This window comes from Amblyomma mixtum, chromosome 7, assembly GCF_055824585.1.
Source record: "Amblyomma mixtum isolate Tamu chromosome 7, ASM5582458v1, whole genome shotgun sequence".
Lineage (NCBI taxonomy): Eukaryota > Metazoa > Arthropoda > Arachnida > Ixodida > Ixodidae > Amblyomma > Amblyomma mixtum.
Genome location: NC_143018.1, coordinates 27,727,309 through 27,739,775, shown reverse-complemented (window position 1 = coordinate 27,739,775; position 12,467 = coordinate 27,727,309).

Here is a 12,467-nt window from a genome sequence, read left to right as displayed (position 1 = left end):
CGTAGTATGACTACCTGGAGAGCCACGAATTTTTAACACAGCTAGGCGCAGACAAGGATTGTGGTCTGATTTTCTTTGGCAATTAAAATATCAATTCCTGCCAAAACTGCGATCGCTGCCCTCGCTATTGTCATCATACGGAAAGGTCTGCAAGAATACATATTCAACTTTTTTTTTTATGCGCATCACCTATAGTAGATTCTTCCTTTAACGATTACATTGCAAGGCATATATTTGCGCAGACTCCCGCCACATATCGATGACACCTATTTCCTGAAGCACATGCAAGGTTTGAAGGGCGATCAGCTTTTACAGCTAGCGGATTTACGTGGTGGCCTCGTGAGAGCCAGTGACCCGCGGAACAAAATGGCCAACGTAGTGATATGTAACATAATTACAGGAGTGTGTGCTAACGGGACACGGGCAAAACGCAGCGGCGACACCTCGTTCAATACCAAGATCTTCATGGTCAGATGAATGTCAGCTCTGCCGGGGCGCCCTTGTAAGGCCACATCGTTCCATCCGACAGATGAAGCTCTGCGTGACGGCTACTAATAAGAAATAAATGTTTTGACAATTTTTTCGCCGATCCCCATCTTCAGAGCATAAAGGTAAGACTGAAAAGCGCTTTTCAACCCCAAAACAAATAAGGCAAGCTGAAAGTAGATGCAAGTACAAATATATGTTTTGATAACTTTTTAGTCGCCACGCATCTTCAGAGTAAGACTAGAAAAATAAAGCACGCTTTTGAAATCGATAGCGATAAATATGTACTTAAAGTATATGCCAGTACAAGTAGTATTACAAAAGACCATAGGCATAGCGAGCATTTGTAAGTATCCGGCCTCCTAGCCATCTACCACTGTCATGTCATTCTCATTCATGTACTAGTTTCCGTGTTTACAAGTACGTATACATATGTACGCGTTGGTGGTTTTAACCAGAAAATTAACATCGGATTCCGCAAATCCTCAATTAAACTACTAAAAATTTGTACTAAAAATGCAAAATAAAGATTGATGGAACCCACATTCCGTCCGAAACGCGCTAAATGCATGCGATTGTACGGCAGTGTGCATGAGCGAGCAGGTGCTGTTCAATGTAGATAGGAGCGAAGGCACTTCTTGTGCTATGTGTTGCTGCTTTACAATCCAGCAGTCTGATAAGAAAAAAAAAAGTACCTGAATAATATTAGGGTTGCGCGAATAGTACTTTCTTCCAAACCGAATCGAATACAAATAGTGTAACTAAAAACCGAATCGGTTATGAATCGAGCACTGACGGAATCGAATCGAATACGAATCGAATATTTGTACTACATTAGCTGCTAATATTACCACGAAACGAGCAATCGCGCGAAACACTGAAGCGTCAACAAAGTCGCAGCCGCGCGGTTCTATAACTGATACAGTTATAGCTGTAGCTGTTTAAAGATGGAAAACTAATCTACACTGAGCGGTCGCAACCCAAAATCAGCAGCAATAACTCCATGAACGTAAAGTTATACGTAAAGAAAAATTACCTTTTGCTATTAGGTCATGATATGGGTGAAAGCTACGTGGGAAGCATAGCCTCCGAGATTGGTTGGAAAGCAAGGTTTCCTGTACATCTCGCGGGTATTGATCACGGCAGAGTGGTATGCAGCGTCAATGTGGGCCGTGTTTTCGGAACAGTTGTCGAAGGAAAATACGACAGGCATTATTGAAACCTCATGGCAATTATTCGAAAAGTAATAAGGGAGTAATTACTCGTTGAAATCCACCAAAGAGCAACCATGTGGCCAAAAGCAAAGTTAGATAGCTTCCGTAGCTACAACTTTATATTTTTGTAGCATGAGTTTCTCATTTCGTGGTTATAGAAAAATTCGTCCTGGTCCCGGATTCGAACACGGGGCCACCGCCTACCAGGTCAGTCGTTCTGCCAATTGAGCTAAATGGGACGGCTAGCATAGGGTAGGATGACAGCGAAGTGATCAATAACTCGACGTGAGAGGGTTGTTGGTTCGTTGTTTAGAATAATCTCCCAAGATGGAGTAAATTTCTAATAGCAGAGTAATTACTCATTGGCATCCACCCAAGCTCAGCCATACGGCTACAAAGGAAAGCTGTACAGAGCCCTCAGAAATTTCTTACTTAAAAAAAATTGCAAAGTATTCAAAAAGTTGAAAGTTGTGAAGTATTCCAAATAGTCGAATAGGTGGATATTCGTTTTGCTATTCGAATTTTTCGTATATTCCCTCTCCCCTTAATTAATAAATTGGACGCCTTCAGTGGACACAACTGTCACCGTCCGCCGCGGTGGCTCAGTGGTTATGATGCTCGGCTACTGACCCGAAAGACGCGGGTTTGATCCTGGCAGCGGCGGTCGAATTTCGATGGCGGCAAAATTCTAGAGGCCCGTGTACTCTGCGATGTCAGCGCCCGTTAAAAAACCCCAGGTGGTCGAAATTTCCGGAGCCCTTCACTACGGCGTCCCTCATAGCCTGAGTCGCTTTGGGACGTTAAGCCCCATAAACCAAACCAAGCCAAACAACTGTCACCACTTGTAGTGTCACCTTCCCACCTGTGTTTTCAGAACCAGGTGTCCCGATATTAGAGCAGGGATGGTGACCTGGGACAGCAGTCTGTAACCCATCGTTTCGTTGGCCGCGGCTAAACAAGGAATGCAAGTGTACACGAAGATGAACCGTACGGTGCATACTAACCTGGACCTGAAACAGAGGACGGGAAGAATTTCTTGAGCCTCGATTCTGCTCACCAGCCGTCGAAGGGGCAGCACTTCTTCTTCTTCTTCACCTCTTTATAATGGCACATACCCACGTGGGGGGATTGGCCAAGGTGTAGTGGTATACATAAGAAAATTTTCATAGGATTAAACGTGAATTTTGAAAAATGTATTCATGAAAAACGACAGAAGAATATTTGAAGTGAAATAACAAAGTGTAACGGCCTTTATTGACAGTTGTTAAGGCCGGTTAGAGTGGGCAAGGACAGGTCCGGTCCCAGAACAGTTCACGCTCTCGTATCGCGCCGTGCGTTGGCTCTGCTGCTTCAGCTGCCGATCGTCGTCTTCTCGACTCGCGCCTCGCGTCGGTTCCGCTGCTCGTCTGCTGATCATCTTCCTCTTTACATTTGGCCCCGGGAGAAAAAGAGCCATCCTGGCGACTTAGGGGGTCAAGACGACGCAAGGGTCGTAGTGCGGCTTCAAACGCGAAACGTGGACGGTCTCACGCCCACGTCGTCGGAGATCGGGTGATGGCGTCACGGGCTCAACGATGTAAGTGACGGGAGAAGTGCGCTCAAGGACGCGGTAGGGCCCATGGTAGTTTGGCAGCACCTTGCTAGAGAGACCTGGTGCAGCAGAAGGCACACGGAGCCAAACAAGGGATTGCGGCTGAAAAGTCTCGGTGCCATGGCAGTGGTCGAAGCGGAATTTCTGGCGCCCTTGGTCGTCGGACGTGAATGACCGGGCGAGCTGGCGGCACTCTTCAGCATGTCTGGAGGCTTCAGATACGGTTGTTGATTCCGACGAATCAGGATGATAAGGAAGAATAGTGTCGAGCGGCGAGGATGGTTCACGGCCGTACAGAAGAAAGAATGGTGAGAAACCAGTAGTGCTCTGCGTAGCGGTGTTGTAGGCATATGTGACGAAGGGGAGGACGACATCCCAGTTAGAATGGTCTGCCGCCACGTACATTGACAACATGTCACCTAATGTTCGATTGAAACGTTCTGTCAAGCCGTTCGTCTGGGGATGATAGGCAGTAGTGGTGCGGCGAGTAATGTTGCATTGCTGCAGAAGAGATGAAACTACGTCTGACAGAAACACCTCAAGAGTTCACGCGGTGCTCCGTGCCGAAGTATGAAATGGTGCAAGAGGAAGGCTGCAACATCCCGCGCCGTAACAGCTGGGAGGGCGGCTGTTTCGGCGTACCGTGTCAGGTGGTCTACAGCGACGATGACCCAGCGGTTTCCTGCAGCAGTGTAGGGAAGTGGTCCATACAGGTCAATGCCAACTCGGTCAAATGGCCTGGATGGGCAAGGCAAAGGCTGCATAGGGCCGGTCGAATGGTGATGAGCGAGCTTGCGGCGCTGGCAATCGGGGCAGGAACGGACGAATTTTCGTACGTAGTTATACATGCCGCGCCAGTAATAGCGGAGGCGAAGCCGGTTGTAGGTCTTGAAAGCACCGCCGTGACCTGCTTGCGGGTCGCTATGAAAGGCTGCGCATATTTCGGAGCGTAAATGGACAGGGATTACTAGGAGCCATTTGCGGCCATCAGGGAGATAATTTCGGCGGTACAAAATCCCATCATGAATAGTGAAGTCGGTAGCCTGACGGCGGATTGCACGCGGTACCGATACGACAGAACGGTCTGAAAGATAGCGTACAAGAGAAGTGATCCAAGGGTCCTTGTTCTGCTCGTTGGGCATATCGTCCAATGACAAGGGGGCGCAGTCGATGGCGGCAGGAGATGCACATTCATTGGCGACAGGTGAACGAGACAAAGCGTCGGCGTCGTTATGCTTCCGGCCAGAGCGATAGATCACACGAATATCGTACTCTTGAAGACGTAAGGCCCACCGGGCGAGGCGGCCATTTGGGTTTTTTAGGGAGGACAGCCAACAAAGGGAATGATGGTCCGTGACGACCGCGAAAGGCCGGCCGTATACGTAAGGCCGAAATTTCCCGATCGCCCAAACGATTGCCAAGCACTCTTTTTCAGTGACTGAGTAGTTTTGCTCTGGCTTCGTCAGGGTACGGCTCGCGTATGCAACAACATACTCCGCATACCCCGGTTTACGTTGAGCAAGAACAGCACCGATACCAACGCCACTGGCATCTGTGTGGATTTCAGTTGGAGAAGCAGGGTCAAAGTGGCGCAGTATGGGTGGAGAGGTAAGTAGACGGCGCAAAGTGATGAACGCTTCGTCACAGGCAGGACTCCAGCTTGATAGATCGCTACTGCCACGAAGAAGGGAAGTCAGAGGTGCGATGATAGAAGCGAAATTTCGGATAAAGCGTCGAAAGTAAGAGCATAGACCGATGAAACTGCGAAGTTCCTTCATCGCAGAGGGCTTCGGGAACTCAGAGACAGCACGAAGCTTTGCTTGGTCAGGAAGGACACCCTGTTTTGACACGACGTGGCCCAAAATCGTCAACTGGCGAGCGGCGAAGCGACATTTCTTTAAATTGAGTTGAAGCCCGGCTGCCGCGAGACATCTCAAAACGTGCTCCAGGCGAACGAGGTGCGTCTGGAAGTCTGGAGAAAACAACGATATCGTCCAAGTAACATAAGCATGTTTTCCATTTCAGGCCGCGCAGTATCGTGTCCATCATCCGCTCAAAAGTGGCAGGGGCATTGCATAATCCGAAGGGCATGATGTTGAATTCATACATCCCGTCAGGCGTCACAAAGGCTGTCTTGGGGCGGTCAGCGGCGGCCATCGGGACTTGCCAATACCCCGAACGTAAATCTAACGATGAAAAGAATTCAGCTCCCTGCAGGCAGTCAAGTGCGTCATCAATGCGGGGCAGCGGATAGACGTCTTTGCGGGGGATTTTGTTGAGGCGCCGGTAGTCAACGCAAAAGCGGATAGAGCCGTCTTTCTTGGTGACAAGGACAACGGGGGAAGCCCAAGGACTGTGCGATGGTTGTATGACACCGCGCTGCAGCATGTCATTCACCTGGGAGTCGATAACCTGACGTTCGGTGGCCGAGACGCGATATGGGCGTTGGCCTCAAAGGCGAATGGGCGCCAGTGTCGATCCGATGGGTAACAGCTGGGGTGCGGCCCAAACGGTGGTGGGAGAAGTCAAACGATGACCGAAACTTATCCAGCAGGGCCGCAAGCTGGGTCTTCTCCGGTGGCGAAAGATTCGCGTCGATTGAGCCCGCGAAGGCGGCCTCGGGAACGAGATCAGGAGACGGTGGGGAAGAAGTAAGTGAAGACACTTGCAGGCGGCAGGAGTCATCCTCAGAAGGGTCCCAGGCGACGACGGAAGCGAAAAGCTGGACACATCCCAAGCATTCACCGCGAAGAAGAGTGGAGGGGCACAGGGATGGATTCGTCAGGGGCAAGGCGCAGCAGCCGGCTGAGACGGTAAGCACGGCTAATGGCAGGGGTAGACAGTGACGAGAAGCGAAGGAGTCGGACGGGATGAAGATGACAGGGCCGTTGGATGCAGAGTCGCAATGAACAGAGATGAGCACAGCAGAGCACGGCGGTATCATCACGTCATCAGCCACAGTCAGCTTGGAGCACAAGTTAGTAGAAGCGTTCACCGAGTCGTCGCCGAAGGGAAAAAGGGCGACTTCGGAACGAGTGCAGTCGATGACAGCGGCATGTTGGGAGAGAAAATCCCAGCCTAAGATGACGTCGTGAGACGGTGATGGGAAGACGATGAATTCAACAATGTACAGAACGTCCTGAATAATAACTCGGGCTGTACATGCCCCCAAAGGCGCGATAAGTTGCGAATTAGCGGCGCGAAGCATAAAACCATATAGCGGAGTCATCGCTTTTCGTAACTGGCGGCACAGTTTCTCACTTAGTACAGATACGGCAGCACCGGTGTCAACAAGCGCGAAAGCATCGGTGCCCTCCACAGAAACCGTGACGGAGAAAGTCGAGGTCTTGAGCTTGGCGACGAGCACGCAGTTCTTGCCTCCGGAACTGCGGGCACTAGTTTTCCGAAGGGGAAGAGGGACGACGGCGCATCGGGGAAACCGAGCGGCGACGCGGAGATGGAGAACGGCGGCGAATGGAGGGGCTGTAATCGGAGGAACCAGTAGTTTCAGAAGGCGAAGGGCGGTGAAGAGGCTGGGGAGGAGCGTAGGCGTAACTTCGTGGGTCGGTATCGGCAGCAGGGGACAACACTTGGCGGCGGCAGTGACGCATCACGTGGCCAGGATTGCCGCAGGCATAACAAATGGGTAGGTTGTCCGGTGTCCGCCATGGACGGAAACGTGGCGGTGGTGGCCGGGCAGGACGAAATGGTGTCAACTGCGGTGGGCGTTGGTATGAAACGAAGGTGTCTGGGCGGGGACGCCTGACAGCTTCGGCGTAGGTAAGTGGCGCAGCGACGGGAGGCGGAGAGGAAACCGGTGGCAGGGCCTCGGACACTTGCTCCCGAATCACGTGCTGAAGTGTCGGAGTTAGGTTAGAAGGACTCGGAACAGCAGGAAGAAGGGAAAGCTGCCGCGCAACCTCCTCACGGACAAACTGCTTGATCTGGAGAAGTAGCGAGCTGTCTTCTGTCGTCATGCTGAGGCTATTAACTGTGTCTGTCTGTGGAGACGGCTGCCGAGTGAAAACGCGCTGTCGGCGAAGCTCATCGTAGCTTTGGCAGTGGTCGAATATATCCGTGACAGAGGTGACGTTCTTGCCCACAAGCATGTTGAAAGCGTAGTCTTCGATTCCTTTCAGGACGTGTTTAACCTTGTCGGCCTCCGCCATGGACGCATTGACACGCTTGCAGAGATTGACGACGTCTTCGATGTAGCTGGTGTATGATTCACCGCTATGCTGTGCACGAACGCGAAGAAGCTGCTCCGCGCAAAGTTTGCGTACTGCCGGACGGCCGAAGATGTCGGAGAAGCTGGTTTTAAATTCGGTCCAGGTGGTGAAATCCGATTCATGGTTTTGATACCAAAGGTGGGCGACGCCGGCGAGGTAGAAGATGACGTTTGTAAGCTTCATACTGTCGTCCCAGCGGTTATGAGCGCTCACCCTGTCGCAAGATGACAGCCAGCCCTCCACGTCGTTGTCGTCCGTGCCGCTGAAGACGGCAGTATCGCGCTGGCGGAGCGCACCATGGCAAGCAACGGGTGCCGGCGAGGAGCCGGCTGTCTGGTTGGCGTTGGCAGGCATGGGGGTAGCGATGGTACGGTTGCGTAGCTCCAGGACGGAATCCCGCAACCTCCACCAAGATGTAACGGCCTTTATTGACAGTTGTTAAGGCCGGTTAGAGCGGGCAAGGACAGGTCCAGTCCCAGAACAGTTCACGCTCTCGTATCGCGCCGTGCGTTGGCTCTGCTGATGATGATGATGATGATGTCCTCGGGCTCAATGGCACATACCCACGGCGGGGGATTGGCCAGGGTGCATAGCGGATACAAACGCACTCATGTACAGGGAATGGAGTATAATTAAATCTAAAATTTGGGACACAGGGCTAGAATTTGTACAATACAAAAACTACGGAGAAAGAAAAGTTGTGAATTCACATTCTAGCAGAGGAATCTACCAGATGAAATTATATAATTGTGAATAGAATCGAACACTGGTTTCAGGGCATATCCCTTGGCGCTTGGCTTCAGCTGCCGATCGTCGTCTTCTCTACTCGCGCCTCGCGTCGGTTCCGCTGCTCGTCTGCTGATCATCTTCCTCTTTACAAAAGAACATTTTGGCGAGAATAATAATCTGTACTTCACCGTTAACTTCTTCGTCTTCTTTCCATTTTGAATTCAATGCAAGATCAACTGAAAGCATTTTTTATTCCTCAAAGAAAAGAAAAAGGCCCCAATATGCCCAATTTATACCTTCGCGTCTGCGCAGATAATCACGTTGTGGGGCTGCGGGAGCGTCGGTCATTGATATTATTAGAAACAGCTAAGAAATCGTCAAAAGACTGGCGTTATAGCTTTATAGAGGTTGTGAAAGTGTAGATTGCGCAACCACGGGACGAACCACGAAGAAAAGACACAGAGACACACACAAGCGCTTGTGTGTGTCTCTGTGTCTTTTCTTCGTGGTTCGTCCCGTGGTTGCGCAACCTACACCTTCACAACATCATGTACCAACTAGGCCCAACCCAAGTGTAAGGGATCGGTAGCGTTCGCGGGGGTCATTGGAACGCGGCTGGGGGCACTCAAAGCGGAGCGTCTCCTTTCTTGGAACGCGGCCGCTCGCGAACGCGCCGGGAAGTACGGGTGTCCACCCGCCCCGCGGAACCGATTCGCGCACGTTCTGGCACGAATGTGTATTTGTGTTTATTTTATTTTTATTTTGTGGTGGAGAGAACGTTCTACTCCGCACATGCTGGCACGACCGCGCGTTTGTTTTTCTGGAAAGAGTGTTACCCTACGGTAGTTGGAGGGCTGACCATGCTCTCGATTAGCCAATGATATGAAGAATGTAGAATGATTGGGTGCTACGGAATGTGGGCCGGGCCTTTAGGGCTTTAAAACTGGGCCCCGGAGCCGGAAGCGGGGTTCTGCGCTAACGTGAGATGCTACGCATCTTCGGCCACGCCGAGTAGGGGCCTCCCCTAGTATTAGCCAGTTCCACCTTTTTGTTGTTTGTCCTTTGCTGTTTTAATTTGTCTCTAGTGCCTTAACTTGTATCTATTGTAAATACTGTACATAAAATTTGAAGTGTTCGCCTTACCCCTGCGTCTCAACTGAACACAAGACCGTCTCTGACGGGGCACCCCTGGTACGAAGAGCTTCAGTCTTCCAGTTGGAACCAACCGTCTCCGACGGGGCACCCCTGGTGCAAGGAGAGTAGAAGAACCTGTGAAACTTTACTCCAAGTTTTATTGAAGTTATAGAGGTTGTCTTGGTGCAGTACAATGATGCTCATGTCTATGATGAAATGTATTAAATCCGCATCCAAATCAGGAAAATTTTTAGAAAAGATTTGTCCGCAGTATCATGGTGGCGACCACTTTTACAGTCGAGTCTCTGTTAACGTACCAGACTTCAGGAAATTAATGCGACTATTCTCTTTCACTGATGATTACGATGAGGATAATGTATAGGTCATTCCGTTGCACATGATCAGGATGATGACGCGTCTGAAATAAGCAGCGCATCTGATGGCAGAATGAAAATGCAGAGACGATCATAAGATCTCACGCGACGTATAGCTTCGTTAGCAGTGTAGGTTGTTTATCGCTTTTGCAGTGATCGGCTTTTCAGCACGCCTCTGATTTCGCCGTCAGCTTCTGGTGCCTATAGGCTTCTGGAAGGTGTAAATGTGCGTGGAGACCTTCTAGAGGGGAATGTCGATGGTAAGGGTGAATCTCCTAGGTGAGAGGTACATTTTACGAGCAGGTTCGCGGATATGCAACCAACGGAGGGTTCCTCAACTTCCGGGCCCGGATGCATCACACAGAGAGACAGACACCGGGTTTTCACCGAAAGAGGACTGCACTAACAGCTTAGTAAAAGAAATACACGCTGTCGTAACGATGCGTGCGCCTCGGTCTTGAAGCAGTGGAATAACACGACGCTTGAAAGTGGCAATCACTATTTGGAACCCCGCTGTTGCTGTCGACTTTTTTATTTTGCCATTTACTCTACAAATCAATACCGCGCAAATCACGAACGACCTTTCGTGGGCGCGTACGTTTTGCCTTTCAAGACAGATCTTGAGACGCTTACGAGACAACGTCGTCGTTTAGAAAACTCTGAGGCAAAGCAATCGGTCGGGGGCCTGTGCCATTGAGAGCGCAGAATTGTACTCCACGACAGTCAATTGCACGTGGGTTCCTGAAAGAAGAACGAAGAAGAACACGATTGGGAGGATGGCTTGGCCACCTGTGTCGGTGAACGTCGCCCTTCCCGGATCCTTCAAGGTCGAGACCGAAACCTTCGTCAATTATCACAGTCAGAAGATCTGCTGCAAGTCCTGGATGCCTCTCGCCAGTCAGAGGTTGGTCACAGGCACGCATACTCGAGAGGTATTCGAAGGAGCCCTTATTACTCGGCTCATTGGATAGCCATTTATTATACTCAGCCTTGGATTTGGATTTGATTTGAGACGTTCTCCTGTACCTTCACACACTGATGGTCGCAATGTCGCCGAGCTTGACATAACAGTGCAAAAGTTATATGGAATTTTTTGGAGTGATAGGTTTTCAGGGCGCAGTACAGTCTATAACCTTACCTACTGTGAGGTCACTAGCGCTAGTTTTCAGCAATCTGCCAACATTGCACTTTTAACAGAGACCGTGTTTCTGGTTACGTGGCGTAGTCGGTATTGTCTTAAGACGAAGCAGTGCGAGAAGCAAAGGGAAGAAGGTAGAGGGACATCATGCACTGTACTCGCACTCTTAATGGTCGGAGCCAGCTCTCCATAATCATAAGATTTACTGCGCCCACTGCAGGGCAAAGGCCACTCTCATGTCTCTCCAATTAACCCTGTTCTTTGCCAGTTGCGGCCACCATGTCCCCGCAAATTTCTTAATCTCATCCGCCCATCTATCTTTCTGCCGCCCCCTGCTACGCTTGCCTTCTCTTGGAATCCAATCCGTTACCCTTAAGGACCGGGAGTTATCTTGCCTCCGCATTACATGCCCTGCCCAAGCCCGTTTCTTCCGCTTGTAAGTCATTAACCCGCCTTTGTTTCCTCACCCACTCTGCCCGCTTCCGGCCTCTTAACGTTACACCTATCATTTGTCTTTCCGTAGCTCGCTGCATTGTCCCTAATTTAAGCTGAGCCCACTTTGTTAGCCTCCATGTTCCTGCCCCATAGGTGAGTACCTGTAAGATACAGCTGTTGTATACTTTTCTCTCGAGGGATATTGGTAATGTGGCATTCATGATCTGAGAAGACCTGCCATATGCGCTCCACCCCGTTCTTATTCTTCTAGTTATTTCCCTCTCATGATTCGATCGCGGCCACCACCTGCCCTAAGTAATGCATTCTCTTACCACTTCCAGCACCTCGCTACCAATTGCGAACTGTTGTTCCCTTGCTAGACTGTTGAACCCTTGGTTTCCTGTTCAACAGAAAACCTGCACTCTTTGCACGTTCTTCATTAGTGACGCAATACAGTGACGTCACGCCTTATGTGGATAGGCGAGCGGGCGTGCTTCTACTGTCGCACACGGTGTGCGGTCATTCGTGGCACATGCCTCTGCAATCCCCCCCCCCCCCCCCCCCGCAAACCAACAGATTGTGATTAGTTATTTCACCCGGTTACACCAACACTCTTAGCAGAAGGCATTCACTTCATCTTATCCTTAGCGCTTATGCAGACGCAAGGGCATGAACACCGCACCCGACACCCCTTCCCTGTTACTAAACACTCTGACACTACTGGAGTGGTGAATGCTCCAAAACCTGAATCATGTACAGTCTTTGTCAAAAGTTTAGAGCCCAGGGGGTTTGCTTCTAAGCCTCGCAGTGGGACTCCTGTAACATTCGTGGTGGTCCTACCCATTGGAGGAGGCAGGACCAGAAATCTTCTGACTTTCAGCAAATTTGGAGCGCTGGAGATGCATTACAAGCCAGACAGTGTGCTTCAGAAGCAAACCCCCTGGGCTCCAAACTTTTGACAAAGGCTGTACGTTTACATGGGGGTGCACACGCGCCGCTTATTCCTCTGCAGCCGCACGCTATACAAGCGGAGGACGTTGGTTCAGCCACCTCTCTACTGTCATGTGTTGTGGAAGGCTTGATATACAGGGTGTTCCAATTAAGACTTTACACAATTTTAAATATAAGCTTTTTGAG